The sequence below is a fragment of the Castor canadensis genome, chromosome 6 (assembly GCF_047511655.1).
Source record: "Castor canadensis chromosome 6, mCasCan1.hap1v2, whole genome shotgun sequence".
Lineage (NCBI taxonomy): Eukaryota > Metazoa > Chordata > Mammalia > Rodentia > Castoridae > Castor > Castor canadensis.
In genome coordinates, this window is record NC_133391.1 from 120,826,427 (window position 1) to 120,841,191 (window position 14,765).

The 14,765-nt window shown below is 39.0% G+C and overlaps 1 long non-coding RNA gene across 1 annotated transcript in view; it reads left to right on the plus strand.

Moving 5' to 3' along the window:
• Nucleotides 1-14,765, plus strand: part of LOC141424190 (uncharacterized) — a 401,269-nt gene that overhangs the window by 209,711 nt on the left and 176,793 nt on the right. The window contains exon 3 of the long non-coding RNA XR_012449157.1: nt 10,751-10,831. This is a non-coding gene — a long non-coding RNA (uncharacterized lncRNA). The remainder of the gene's footprint in view (nt 1-10,750; nt 10,832-14,765) is intronic.

Genomic DNA, 14,765 nt, shown 5'->3' on the forward strand with positions numbered 1-14,765 from the left:
AATTAAAATGCTACATTTTAGGGAGATAGATTTGGTTTAGATCTGGGCTCCAAAACTGTGTGAACGTGGGCAGGGTAGGCAGCCTGTCTGAGTTCCAATGTCCTTCTTTGCAAGGTGGGGATAATAAGTCTTGTTTAGTATAGCCTTCAAAGATTAAATATGATAAACGTGAATTTTAGTAATAGAGAAAGTAGTCAGCAAATGTTGGGTCCATTTTCCCATGGAGTCCCCTGCGGTGGCTTCAGTATCTTTTTACGGTGTTGTTGATGGAGGACGCTGTCAATACAGAGCCTGATGCTGTTCACTCTTGTATAAGCCAAATGCTGCTCTTGAAATCACAATGAACTTATCAGCTTTTTTTGCATAACTTGATGGGGTTAGGGAATTATAACTCTTTTGGAAACATTCCAGCATAGAAGCTATATACCAGAACAAATGAGATTCTGGCAAAGTAACTCCTCTAAGGAATTAATTCTGTGTTTGGAGGACTAGCACATATATTTTGCTTTATATTATTTTCCTACATTGTATTTATTCCTTTATTTTGAAGTAATGCAATAATTTAAAAGAAAGCATCTTGGCTTATTTCTGCCCCAAAGACCATAGCTTTCTTCATTAGGATGTCTTATTTGAGAAGTAGTATTTGTATATTCTTGGCCAACCTCCTGAAAAATTCACTATTGGGTAGAAGAAGAGGTTGATAAATAAATGTAATTTGTTCATAAAATTTATAAGCTGTTGGATACGAGGCCCCAGGAAGGAAGTGCCAACTCAGCTTTAAGTAGGAGATAATAATCAAAACAGCAAATGTGCAAGTGCATTATGGTTAAGAATAAATCAAATGGGAAGACCACTGTGAACAATATGGAAAAGTCAACTCAGTGAAGAAATGGCAAATGAAGGATTATCTTTGCTCTTGAAGTATCTACTCACATCATAAATTTAGTTCAGGATTTCTGCTTCTTAAGACCTAAGGAACAACTGCAGCTGCAGCAATAATGACAAAACAGCAAGTCCTTTTGTTTCTATGAGCCTTTTTCTGTTCTTTTTTCTTCTTGAGACAGGATCTCCTTGTATAGCCCAGGCTGGCCTAGAACTTGAGATCCTCCTGTGTCAGCCTCCCAAGTGCTGGAATTACAGGTATGCACCACCTCACACGACACACATTTTTTTCAATGGACTGTGAATTTTATTAGACTTAATCCTAAAAGGAGGGCTCCTGCAAGCTATGCTTGGGAGTGGCAGAATATTATCATCAAGTAGACATGAAGTTTCTTCTTCCATGAGCTTTTCCATAAAGCATTTGCTCTCTAAAGTAAATGTTTCATTGAACAAGTAGGACTTAATTATAAAATAACTTTATTTTTTTCTTCCATTGTCCCTATACATTTATTCTATAGATCTACTTTTCTGCCTCTGAATGAAAGATTAAATTTAGGGCTAATCATAGCACCTCTCTGACCACTTTTAGTTAGTGGTAGGTCATCCTGTTAGCTTGTACAGGTTGGTGTACTAATAGAAGTGATTTATTTCACTAAAGGTTAGTTCTTTTCTTTCCTCTGCCTCAGCCTGCTGTAGGCTGGCCATTGGAAAAGGAGAGAAAAGGAGACCTGGTTGGATTGCTACTCTTTCCCCAATGTATATCACACCCTTCCTCCCTCATCTCAAAATGAGGCCATCTCCAAGGAAGAAGGTGGGAGGGCTAAGGAGACAGTAATCTAGCCAGGAGAGGGCCCGTGTGACTACTGTTGTGGACAGGTGGCAGTGGGACCTGGGCCTGGCAGGGATTTGAAGCTGGCTTTCTGGTGCACTTTTGTGGGATCTAAGTGTTTCCACCTCTGCAGACCTCTCTCTTAAAATCTTTCACTAAATCTATTACTTCTTCCTTTAAAATATACCCCAAACCAAAGCATTTTGTGTCTCTTCCAACACTCTGTATGCTCCAAGCCACCGCTGGTGTCCTCCCCAGATTCCTGTCCTGGCTATTCCCCAACTGGTCTCCCTCTTTCTGCCCATATTCTGGAGTCTTGTACACCTGGGGGGGTACCTTTTTGCATAGAGTTTGGACCATGTTATTCCTTTGTTCAGACTTCTGAGTAGTTTCTCATTTTATTCAGAATAGAACTCATAGTCCTGTGATAGGCTTTAGACCATTCCAACCTTACTGCCTTGACCTCACCTTTCTCCACTCACCAGTTTCCAGACCATTGCAACATGCTTTTTCCTCAGACACTCCACATTTGCTCTCCCCTGTACCTGGGATGCTGTCCCACAGATAACCACATCCATTAAATCTTTGTGGAAATGTCTCTTTCTTAGAAAACTTTTCCTGATAATTCCATTGAAAACTGCACCCCTTTCCCTCAAGTTTCCCTGATTCTTCTTCCCTGCTTTGCTTTTCCCCATAATACTTGTTATTTTTGACATACTATGTGTTTTACTCATACATTATTCATTGTTGCATCCCTAGCACTGAGAATATGCTTGGCACACAGTAGTGCTCAATAAGATCCTAAATCTCTTTGTTAAGATGCTTTCTTGCAGTTCAGCAGGCATATCTCTAGTTCAGTGATTGGCACAAAATGAGTTCTTAATAACTATTTGTTGAATACATTAAAGAGTCAAGGAATCAGGGGCTGGAGGCATGGCTCAAGAGGTAAGCGCAAAGCCCTGAATTCAAATTCCAGAACCACTGGAAAAAAAAATTAAGAAATCAGGAAGTGTTGTTGGAGGGGTGGAAAAAAGAAATGGAATAAACCGTTATAGAATATGGGGATGAGAAAGTTTCAAGGCAAAGCAGAGACCAAATATTACAGGGACAGGAAAGCATGGGCTCCAGGATGGGGAAGGGGCTGGGGAAGAGGAGCAGTGGAGTAGAGGGATTGGACTCAAGTTGCAGTGGGTGAGGGCTGAGGTGGTGATTGAACAGAGACAGACGTGGAAGACTGTCCAAAAGAAGCTTGGTGGGAATAAAATAGAATCTAACCCCAGGGATAGTTGGTTTGGGGACTATACCTGTGTTTATCAGAACATTGGAGAATTGATGGGGTTCTTAGACTGAACATCCAGTGAGAGAGATGAAAGATTCAAGAGATAGATGATAGAGGAGGATATTAGGAGGGGACAGGAGGAGTAGGATCAAGAGGACAAGAGAAAAGCCAGTCCTGGAAAGAGAACAGATACTATTTCCCTGAGGTAGGAGACACTTCTTGGTTCTTGCTTAGATGTACAGGTATGGAGAAAGATACCTACTACCTATCCATCCTTTTGTCTATTTGTATCTTTTTTTGGCTGTACTAAGATTTGAACTCAGGGCTTCATGCTTAAAAGGCAGGCACTCTATCACTTGATCCATGCCTCCAGCCCTTTTTGCTCTGGTTATTTTGGAGGTAGGGTCTCACTTTTTGCCCAGGCTGGCCTGGACTGTGATCTTCCTATTTTAAGCTTTCCTCCATTGTGGGATGACAGCTGCATGCCACCATGTCCAGAGTTTTTCCAATCAGATGGGGTCTTGCAAGTTTTTTTTTTGCCTAAGCTGACCTAAAACCACAATCCTTCCAATCTGTCTCCCAAGTCATCTGTCTTTGTCTTTCTATCCAGGTGTTCATCAGTCTGTCTTTCCACCTGTGTATTCATTTACCTAACATTCCACTTTTCTTAAAATACAGCCTCGTTTTCTTGGCCCTCTTACTCATGGGGAAGCATGAGAAATTCTGAGGTAAGAAAACTTTTCTCAAGGTTCTAGTAACTCTCAATGGCATCCTGAGAGTGTTGTGTCTTCGAATTGCCTGGTAATTTCTAGCCTGAAATCACTTTGAGGTCAGTTATCATTTGTGCAAGATGAAAAACAACAGCTTACGAATATTTAGGACTGTCTATTTTTCAAAGTACAATACTATCTCAAATCACCCAGGTAATTGTTTGCTTGTATACAGTTCTCTTGTGGACTTGGCAGGGTGATTATAGGTAAATAATTTCCACGTCTCCCTATAATATCCAGTAAAAGAATGAAAAAAAAGTTTCAGCCCTCCAATAATTGTACCTCTATTTATGATCAATAGAAGGGAGCAAAACAAAGGGTAAAGAGAAGAAATGAGAGAATAAATCCACCCTGACTTGACGCTCTGTTCACTTAATGAACCCTACAGAGGAACTGCATTAACACTGCCACTGGTTTTAATGATAGAATAACTCAATATGTTTGCTCATTCAGGACATTTATAGATTATTAATTACCCCCCACAGTATTGAAGCTATAGATGTAATTACCCAGAGTTCATCTTTCCTTCCTAGTCCAGCATTTTCAACCTGTTTTCTGAATCACCCTTGATGTGTGAAGTCCCCAGAAACAGCTCTGGGCTACCTGGAATCCTTTTGGCAGAGTCCCCCTTAGCCTCTGGCTTGGATAGTCTGTGCTAAGTGCCTGCTTTGAACTGTTACACTGGGGACAAAGGTGTTATGATGATTATGATACCCTGATCATGCTCGTGCTCACGGACATGACATGGGAAGCAGATTGCAGGGATTGATTTATTCCGGAGACTTAGGGGACATTCTTGCTGCCCTTGCCACTGAATCTGTGCTTAGATTAGATTTAAAAGTCATGAGGGCTGTTAGTTGGATCAGAGGTCTGCAGAAGCCAAGAGCCTGAGCTGATGGGAAACAAGGTGGAGACTTGGACACACAGGCTTCCTTGGGGAAATGTACTCTTGTTCCCCAGTGTAGAGTCATTATTGCAGTAGAAATAAAGGCGATCTTACAGAGGGGACAATCTCTGTGGCTCAAGGCTTGGGTGTATGAAGGTGTTTGCCATGCTGTTTTGAGTGTTTGCCTCTAGCTCAGTGACTTTGTTCAAGGTGACCCTACGGGAGACTCTTGAGAACACTGACCTGCTCTTCATTGGAGAGGAGGAAAACAGAGTCTCTCTCTCTCTCCACAATGCACGAGTGTTATCATTGCATTCCTTATTAAAGTATATGATGATTATGAAATAATTTTTAGACAAAAATGGAAAGTGCAATCCCCTTAGTTCTACCTCACAGAATTGCTGTAATTTGTATGCTTTTTTCAGTTTTTCTGTGCATCTATGAGCACATGGATCAGACATATGTATCTTTTTTATTTTAGAAAACAATGCATTTTATTATGACATTTTCATACATGTATATAATGCACTTTGATCATACTCACATCCCCATTACTATCCCTTGTCCCCCTCTCCCATCCTGCTGGTCTTGTTCCTGTTCCCAAATGGATATGTGTATCTTTTAGATAAAGTCACACTATATCTAGTTGTCTATAAAAATCATTAACAAAATACTTCACAGAATCCTTTTATGTTTGTACATATAGAGCTATTTGTTCCTTTTAAATGCTTCAGAGTATGCAGTTATATGGCTTTGGCACAATGTAATTGATTATATAATTCTAAAATTATAAACAGTTTGGCAATAAGAAATCATGTATATTAATTTTTGCTCACTTGATTAATTATTTCATTTAGACAGATTCTGGATATGTAACAACTAGACTAAGAGGAATAATTATGTACAATTAAAAAATTTCGTTTATATTATATAATTCATCACCTCCAAAAAGCTGAACTAATTTTCACTTCACCAGAGGACCGTTTATAACTTCACTAACTTTGCAAATTGTTACTCTGATTAATTTTGCTAATCTGAAAGTAGAAAATAAAATTTCATTGCTATCCTAATTTATATTTCTATGGCCACTAATCAGGCTGAATATCTTTGCAAATGTGTTTTGGCAATTTATATTTCTTTGTTTGAAATTGCCCTGCTCATGATTCTATACTTATTTTGAGAGAAGGGGAGATTGCTTGTCTTTTTTTTTTCTTTTTAAAGAATTGATTGATAAGCTTCAATAAACTATACTATCTTTTTCACTGCTCAGTATAGAACATACTTCCCCTAACATATATATATATGTACATAAAATATGTAATACTTCCATCCTCTTGATCCCCCAGTACCCTCTCCTTTCACTCCTGCCTCTCTCTGATCCCACTGACAGCCCCCCTTTTAAATTGGTCCACTATAACTTTTGCACTATCATTTTAGGTCTAGATTCTACAAATGAGCAGAAACATGCAGTGTTTGGCTTTTTGCACTTGGCTTATTTGGCTCAACGTGAAGATCTCATTTCCACCCAGTATTTTATAAACCCCAAATATATAAACGCTCACTCATTGTTTGTTTTTATTTGTTGTCTATTTTCTTAAAAAAAAACCTTTTTTCGGTGGTACTGGGGTTTGAACTCAGGCTTTGTGCTATTTTATTTTTTAATATAGAACAGTTTCTCAAAAATTTTCCCAGACAATATTGACCTTTTAAAGAGACTGTTACAGGCTTTTTAAAAAATGTTCTATGTGTATTAGAGAAGTTTCCTTTAATTCCTAGTTTACCTTCAGGTCTAATATAGGATGGATTTAGAATTTTATCCGCTGTATTTTTTCATTTATTAAAAATGATCATTTGGTATTTTATCTTAATCTATTATTCTATGGAATTACATTGACAGATTTTTCTAGTGTAGATTCAGACTTGATTTCCTGAAATAAAAACTAGTTAAAGATGCTATGCTGTTTTGTTGTTCTTATGTGTTGTTGGTTCTATTTGTTAATATTATATTCAGGGTGTTTGCATATGTATTCATAAGAAAATTTGATTTATAAGTTACTTTTTTTCATTTCTTGGTCAGTTTTTAATATCAGGGTTCCACTAGCCTTGTGAAACAGATTCTTGAAAGTGTTATGATGCCGTCTTACAAAGTCAACATCTGCAGATTTTTTGGGGAGTTGATTTCACTATTCCTTTTAATTTATATTCTTTTAAAAATTCAAATAGTTTATTTGAAAATTGTTTTATTTTGAATTTCACATTATTGGCATAAAATCCTGAGTATTATTTTATTAAAAATAGTCACTTTCCTATCTGTAATTATATTTACTTTTTCATTGCTGATGTTCTCAGATCTTTTCCCCCTTTTGTTGTAGTTGTCAAACACCTCTTAATCTGTGTTTTTAAAGAACTTGCTCTTTATTTTGCCCAACAACTTGAGTTTTAAACTATCTACTTCATTGTCTTTTTTTTTTAAAGCTTCTGAATCTACTGCTCCAAAATCCTTATTTAAGACAGTTCTTGTTTTAGGAAAAAACATTTAAGAATACGATATTTTTCTGGGTAAACTTTGACTACATAACATAGAATTTTCCACTTAGTTTTTCCATATATTAATTTCCAAATGATCTCTTTCTATATAAATTTTAGGTAACTGTTCCATGGACATTTGAAAAGCATGTGTTCTCTCTGGTATGATTTGCTATGACGTTAAGCTCAGGGATATATATTTTATACATATATGTATTTTTTATATATTTTTTGATTTGAATTTTTTTCTTTATTCATTTATTCATATGTGCATACGTTGTTTTTCATATATTTTTTGTCATCTGACATAACACATTTTGGGAATGGCTTGTTAACCTTTCCCCCATAGTTGTGGGTTCGACATTTTTTTTCCCTGTTTCTAATGCTTCTTTTTTACTTATTGGAGAGAGTTCTGTAAAAAAGTTAAGAGCACTGGTATTGGCCCCAGGCTACTTGGTTTGAATACCAGCTCCACCCTCAAAAGCTACAGACCTTGGACAAATTACAAAATCACATCATCTGCTTTATAGGGTTCTTGGGAGGATGACATGAGTCAGTGCAGATCGGAGCTTGGCACATGGTGAGCACTTTATGCATCTTTATGCATCTGCTGGCATGGGAGTCAAAGGAAAGGGCTCATGATTGCTCTGTGTTTTGATAAGCCTACTGTTTACCAATATAAAGCAACTTTCTTTGTCACACATAGAGCTTTTTCCTTGAATTTTTGTATATGCCAATAGCAATACTGTTACATTGTTTCTTTTTGTTTGTATTTGCCTTATGGTTTGATCTACTTGGGCAGCTGTAACAAAATACAGTTGACCCTCAGTGTCTGTGGGGAATTGGTTCCAAGAGACCCCAGGGATATCAAAATCTGCAGATACTAAAGTTTCTCTCTCTCTTTTTTTAATAGATTTTTTCTTTCTTTTTTTTTTTGGTGTCACTGGGACTTGAACTCATGATCTCACACTTGCTAGGCAGGTGCTTTTACCACTTGAGCCACTCTGCCAGCAGATATCAAGTCTTTCACATAAAAAGACATGACATTTACATATAGCCTTCATGCATCTTTCCATATATTTTGTTTGTTTCTTTCTTGATTGGCGGTACTGGAATTTGAACTCAGTGCCTTGCACTTGCTAGGCAGGCACTCTACTGCTTGAGCCATGCACCTAGCCCCTTCACCTTTTCTTGCAAATATATTTTTGGATAGGTTCTTGCAGTTTTGTCTAGACTGGCCTGGGACAGCTATCCTTCTATCTATGCCTCCTGTGTAGCAGGGATTACAGATATGAACCACCATGCCTTGCTCAATTTAATTTTATTTATAATTCACAAAAATGTTTACATATTTATTGTGCATAATGTGTTTAAAAATATGTATACATTATGGAATGGCTAATTGAGCTAATTAATATGCATTACCTCCTATACTTACCATTTTTTTTGTGCCAAGATCCCAAGTGGCTTACAAACAATGGAACTTTATTTCTCATAGTTCTGGAGGTTGATAAGACCAAGGAGCTAGTGGGTTTAGTGTCTGATGAGGGCCTGTTTATTGTTTCATGGGCAGAGATTTTTTTCATTGTGTTCTCACATGGCAGAAGGGCTTTTGAGTTCTTTCTTTTTTGTTTTTTTAAGGGCACTAGCACCATTGGTGAAGCCTTTACCCTTAGGACCTTATCATCTTCCAAAGGCCCTACCTCCTAATACCATGGCCTTGTGGATTAGGATTTCATTATATGGATTTTGGGGGATACAAACACTCAGACCTGGTCTGTTTTTGGGCAACTGGTATGTTTTCATTCACCCATTCTGTATTATTTAGCTCTTATAAATAATATATCTCTTGTAAATGGCATATGATTTTAGCTCACTGAAAAAATCAGTCTGCAAATCCTTCTCTTTTAATAAGGGAACTTAGCCTGTTTATGATTGTTGGGATTACTGATAGTGCTATCATCCTTTTGTTGTTGTTAGATGTTTCTAGATCTCTTGCCAATGTTGAATTGTTGCTCCAGTACCTAATATTAGTAAACAAGTTTAAATCTTTCTTTTCCTCTGCTGCCTCAAGGTAAGAGAACACAGAAGCTAGCCAAGGGCCAGGTGTCTGTGCTCATACCCTTTTTGGGATACTGGACTGATTTTCTTCCTTCCTTCCTTCCTTCCTTCCTTCCTTCCTTCCTTCCTTCCTTCCTTCCTTCCTTCCTTCCTTCCTTCCTTCCTTCCTTCCTTCCTTCCCCTCTCTCTTCCATCCCTTCCACCCTCCCTCCCTCCTTCCTTCCTCTCTTTCTTTTTCCATCCCTCCCACCCTCCCTCCCTCCTTCCTTCTCTCTTTTTTGCGATACTGGGTTTGAACTAAGAACTTCCCACTTATGAGGCAGGCACTCCAGTTCTTTTTGCTCTCTGGTTATTTTTGGGATAGGGTCTCGTTTTTTGCCCCTGTGGGCCTGGACTACCATCTTCCTATTTTGTGTTTCCTGCTATTGCTGGAATGACAGGAGTGTGCCTTTACATCCAGCTTCTTTCCATTGAATTGGGGTCTTAAGGAACTTTTTTGCCTGAGCTGGACTGCAACCTCAATCCTCCCCATCTCAGCTTTCCGTGTAGCTGGGATGACAGGCATGTGCCACCTTGCCTAGCTATTGGTTGAGATGGAGTCTCATGAACTTTTGACGTGAGTTGGCCTTGAACTGTGATCTTCCCAATCTCATTCTTCCAAGTGGCTAGGATTATGGGCTTGAGCCACTGTGCCAGCTCTGAGTTTCCTTATAGCTATCATTCAGTGAGGACTTAATATAAGCCAGGTTTAAAAAATTTTTTTAATTAAAAAAATTAAAAATCATGTGTCTTTCTAGTTACTTCTAAAATACATTGCTTCATTTAACCCTCACAACAATCCCAGGAGGTAAATGTTATACTTAGAGACAGGAAGATGGGTTGAGGACATTAGGGAGTGCTCCTGAGGAATGGAAGGCAATTTGTAATGTGGGAACTCGATTTCCCACCATGTGTGCGTGGATGTGGAGCAGACTCAAGATTGGGCTCCTGCCTTGCTTTTTACTGAGTTTCTAAATGAGTTGGTTGCCATTGCTGTTGGGAACAGGGAGGCTTCTTATTCTGGTTCATCCACTTTTTCACACTAGCTTGAGTTTCCACTCTAAATTGATTGTTGTAGAGTGGTCATTCTAGAGTCTAGTAGGTTTTTTTTTTTTCCCCATTGCTAGAGGCAAAGAAGAGTTTTAACTCAGCAACACCCTTTCTTTTCTTCAGGGACTGGGTTGGGAGGTAGAGGCCTCTGGGCTTGCTGGTGTCACAGGATGTTGGGGAAGGACAGGCACATGTTTTATCCGTCTTGTGTCTCCAGTGCCTCCAAAATGCCTGACCCATAGTAGGTGCTATTTCTTCAAATGACCTGAGTTCAGAGAGGGAAAACTGTCTTACGTTAGTATTTGAGTCATGAGACTTTTGAAAAAGGTTCACAGAATAGAAAAGCATTACTTAAAATTATGCTCTCTATAACCCCACAGTACTATGAATAAGCAATAAAAATAAAATGTGTTTATTTCTCTTTCAAGAGCTTACTCTGGGACTAACGCAGCGTGTGCTTTCAGTGGGAGAAGGTCCGCACCGCCATGGGATGGTGGAACAACATTGAGGTATGAATGACAGTTTGCATTGGTAATGTCAGTGAGGACATCCCAATAAAAGTGCCCCAGCCAGCTGCTAGAGGGTCATATAGCTCTGATCTCACTGGGATCCCACATATGAAAAAAATAAACCAAGTGAAAACTCCCAGCTTACATCAGGGATATACTGCTGCAGTGCTCTAATGAGATCCCTAGGTGAATCAGTTTTTTTTTTTTCTATGCACGGGCCTGTTTGACTTCCACAGCTATCTGGCTAGACCTTGATTGATTGTCAAGTTTTTAAAGTAGCATTGATTTTTTACAGCTGCAGCATTGGGATGATGAGGTCATTGTATTTTGCCATGTTATTGAAATTCTTGTTAAAGCAACCTGGAAGTTAGAAGCACATCTAAGCCACTGATTTTTTGCTTGTGCTAAGTTTGAGAGATGGAAAGTTGATGTAAGTAAAACTATAAAGGCAACTCCCGCCCCCCTCCCCTCCCAAGAAAAACCCAACAAATCTACATACAACAAAACTCAAGAGAATTCTCCTTTCTGTTTGTGAGGGGAAATTTCAGAGTTTTAAGAATTAGGATGATAATTGGTGGCTAGTAATCACAATTCTCGATTTCTTTTTAGTAATAGCTATTGCTTATTGAGCAGACAGTTTATTACATATGGGCCTGGAGCTCTCATAAGCCCTACACAACACATGAACTCTCTTTCTCCCCACTACAACTCTACAAGGTAGGCATTATTCTCCCCACTTTATAGATGAAAAAACCAAGTCTTAGAGAGGTAGGGTAGCTTGCTCATGGTTTCTTAACTGGTCAGTGGAAGAGCAAGGTTTTTGATGAGGCTGTGCCTGACTCCAAAGCCCACCATCTTAACTGCTAGATGGTATGTGAGTGCTCTGAAGCTGCTTTTGGACAGCAAAGCCAGTGATGATCCTTCTCTGTCACGTGGACCTGAGTCCTGGGAAATCAGCAAATAACTCAGGGACTTGCTATGTACTCTGTTAAGTACATGAGCCTTAAACTGTAAATAACCACCTTGACTTTGTCACCTGCAGAAAGCGACCACCTTAGCCTCCCTTCCACTTGAGTCAGACTATGCCCAGGAAGGGACAGAGAGGGCTTTGCACATTTTGGGATTCCTCCAGCTCCCACCTATTGATCAGTGGCTGCCAGAAGCTTTAATCCGATTAGAGTCTGTAAAACTGGCTTCCATCTCTGGCGCCTGACTCAGGTTTCAGAGCTAGGGGAAAAAGTATGACATCACCCCTGCTTGCATCTGTGCTGGGTGGCTAATGAAATTACATGATGGGTTTGAAGACCATTAAAGTCAATGTTGATCCTTATTATTATTAAGAGTACTTTCAAATTTACTGCATCGTGAGGCAGTTTCAAAAGCATCATTTTTCATAGGTGCGTTCATTGCTCTGGATTTTAGTGCACAGCTCCATGGGATATGGAGAATGCTAGCAGCTCAGAGAATCAATTCTGAAATCTGCAGGGTGATAGTGTGCGTAGTTCTTTTGCTGGAGGGAGAAGGTTCTGGGATTTTTTCATAATGAGACATCATAGTGACCTTGGATTGAAAAGGCTTAAACTGAAACAAAACATAGTTGTCAAAGAAATATGAAGCACCTCTACTGCCATTAACACTGAAAGTAAAATTAAAAAAAAAGTTTAAGTTGTTAGTGTGAAAAAGAGGACTCAGTGCAGGTCATCAATCACTTACTGAGCATTGATAGTGAGTTAGCACTGGGAATATGTTATACTGAGGGGAAGGACCCTGCTGTGCTGTCCTCTTCACCAATATCCCCAAGGCCAGTGTGTGTTGATACTATTTTCTCTTAGATATATGTACAAATGTATGTATGTAAATACTGTTAAGTGCATTGAGCTTAACTGTATGACTTAATGTAAGCACACAGCAGCATATATGCACATCACCAATGAATCATCATCCAAACCAAGAGATCATTTCCCACACCTCAAGAGCCTCTCCCAAAGAGATAGCCACTATTTCGACTTCAATATCCACAAATTAGTTTTGTCTATAACTGATATGTTTCATATAAATTCATGTAAGATGAATATTCATCTAAAATGGAATCATATGATATGTTATTCTTTGAATTTGGCTTCTTTTGTTCAACTTAATGCTTGGGAGATCCATCCATTGTTCTACAATTCTTTTAATTTTTGGTTATTATAAACCAAGCTGTCTGAACATTCTTGTACACATTGTTTGATGGATTTCTCCACTTATTTCTTTTAGGCACATATATACATATATAAAACTATATACAAAACTAGACATGCTGGGTTATTTAAAATACTTTTGAATTTTCAGTTCTTTCAATTCATCCATTGAGTTACTTTCCACTGAGAACAGGTGGAATATTTTTGAATAGAGTAGTTGAAAATCATGACCAATTCAAGACAACATCAATGATACACTATTCACAAATTATATTTCTTGCAAGTGATTGAAAGTCTATCTATGTGTTCATGCTTAGTAAACATTTTACAGGATTTCCAGAAGAGTGGCTATCAGCCTCCTTAAAGATTCAGTAAACTCTATTAATACTTTCAACTTAGAAACTACTGCTAATAGGTTATTAGTGAGTAACACTAGGCTGCAGGTAAAGATAAAAGCTAATGGAATGTGTGTCATTTGCTGACTGTGAAAGGAAGACTTGTATTTCTGAATCTGTTCACAGCAGTTGGAAGAACTGAAGTCCACTCAGAATCACTGAACTGAAGTGAAAGAAGATATACTGAGAAAATTTCTGAGCAATGTGCTGAAGCTTTGACTAGGGTGTATATTGGGATTATTCTACAGTTAATATAATTAACCTGTCTCTATGAAGCGAGGCCTAATACACACATTCCTGTTTTCCCCTAGAGTTCTGAACCAATTAGGAAATAATCAAGAAGTCAGATAGATAAAGCTAAAAATGTTACTATTGTTCCTATTAAGCTGATAACATAAAATTCTGGAGTGAGCTAGACTCACACATCCAGGCACAGGTAGCACTGGACAGGTGGATCTTTTCTAAGGTGGCAGAGTGTGGCCCTTGTGACATGGGAATGGCATATGTGTTCCCTGTGGGCAGTTCATTGCCATGAATGAGAAAAAGCTAGCGTACTCCAAGTTGCTCTCCCTGTCCTGGGGAGGAGTAAGTGGTAGTGGAGGGAGGTCAGTAGTGTCCCCCACATGGAAGCAGACGTGAGACTTGGGGAGAAGCTCTTCCTGCCTCTATGAAATATATTTGATATCTATCTTAGGAGAATTCAAAGGAAGGGTGCCCTTACCAGGGGTGAGAGAGTGCTCTGAAGAAGAGGAGTGACTGAGTCTTGCAGGAAACCAGGGAGCACCAGATGGAGGCTGAGAAGACAGGCTGCTGTAGACCCAGGCTTGGCAAACCTATTTCTGGAAATGAAGATTTATTGGAACATACGCACACACATTTACTTATGTATTGTAGTTTATGCTGCATTTGTGCAACTGTAGCAGAATTGATGGGACAGAGACCACACGGCCCATGAAACCTGACATACTTGTTTTCTGGTCCTTTACAGAAGGAATTTGCCAGCCTCTGTCTAGATAGAGGGTATCCCCAGGGGTATGGAAGCAGGCACACCAAGCAGTGAGGCTGGGGGCTGTGGTTCGATAGTATTGGAACATGAAGCAGGAGTCAGAGAGGGGCGTGGGGGAAAAGGGCAGAGCAGAAAAAGATCCTGGAGAGTTCAGCGTGAGTGAATGCGATGGTCACCAGGCTAACAAGTCTGGAAGATGAGAGTCAATAGACCCGTGCCCTCTATGACTTTATAGTCTTCTAGAGAGCCATGTTACAAGCAGACAGGTTAATTATATTAACCACAAATGGGCATTTAACAAACAGACACTACATTTCAAGTCATAAAGAATTTGCGTCACCTGCAAGCCAGAA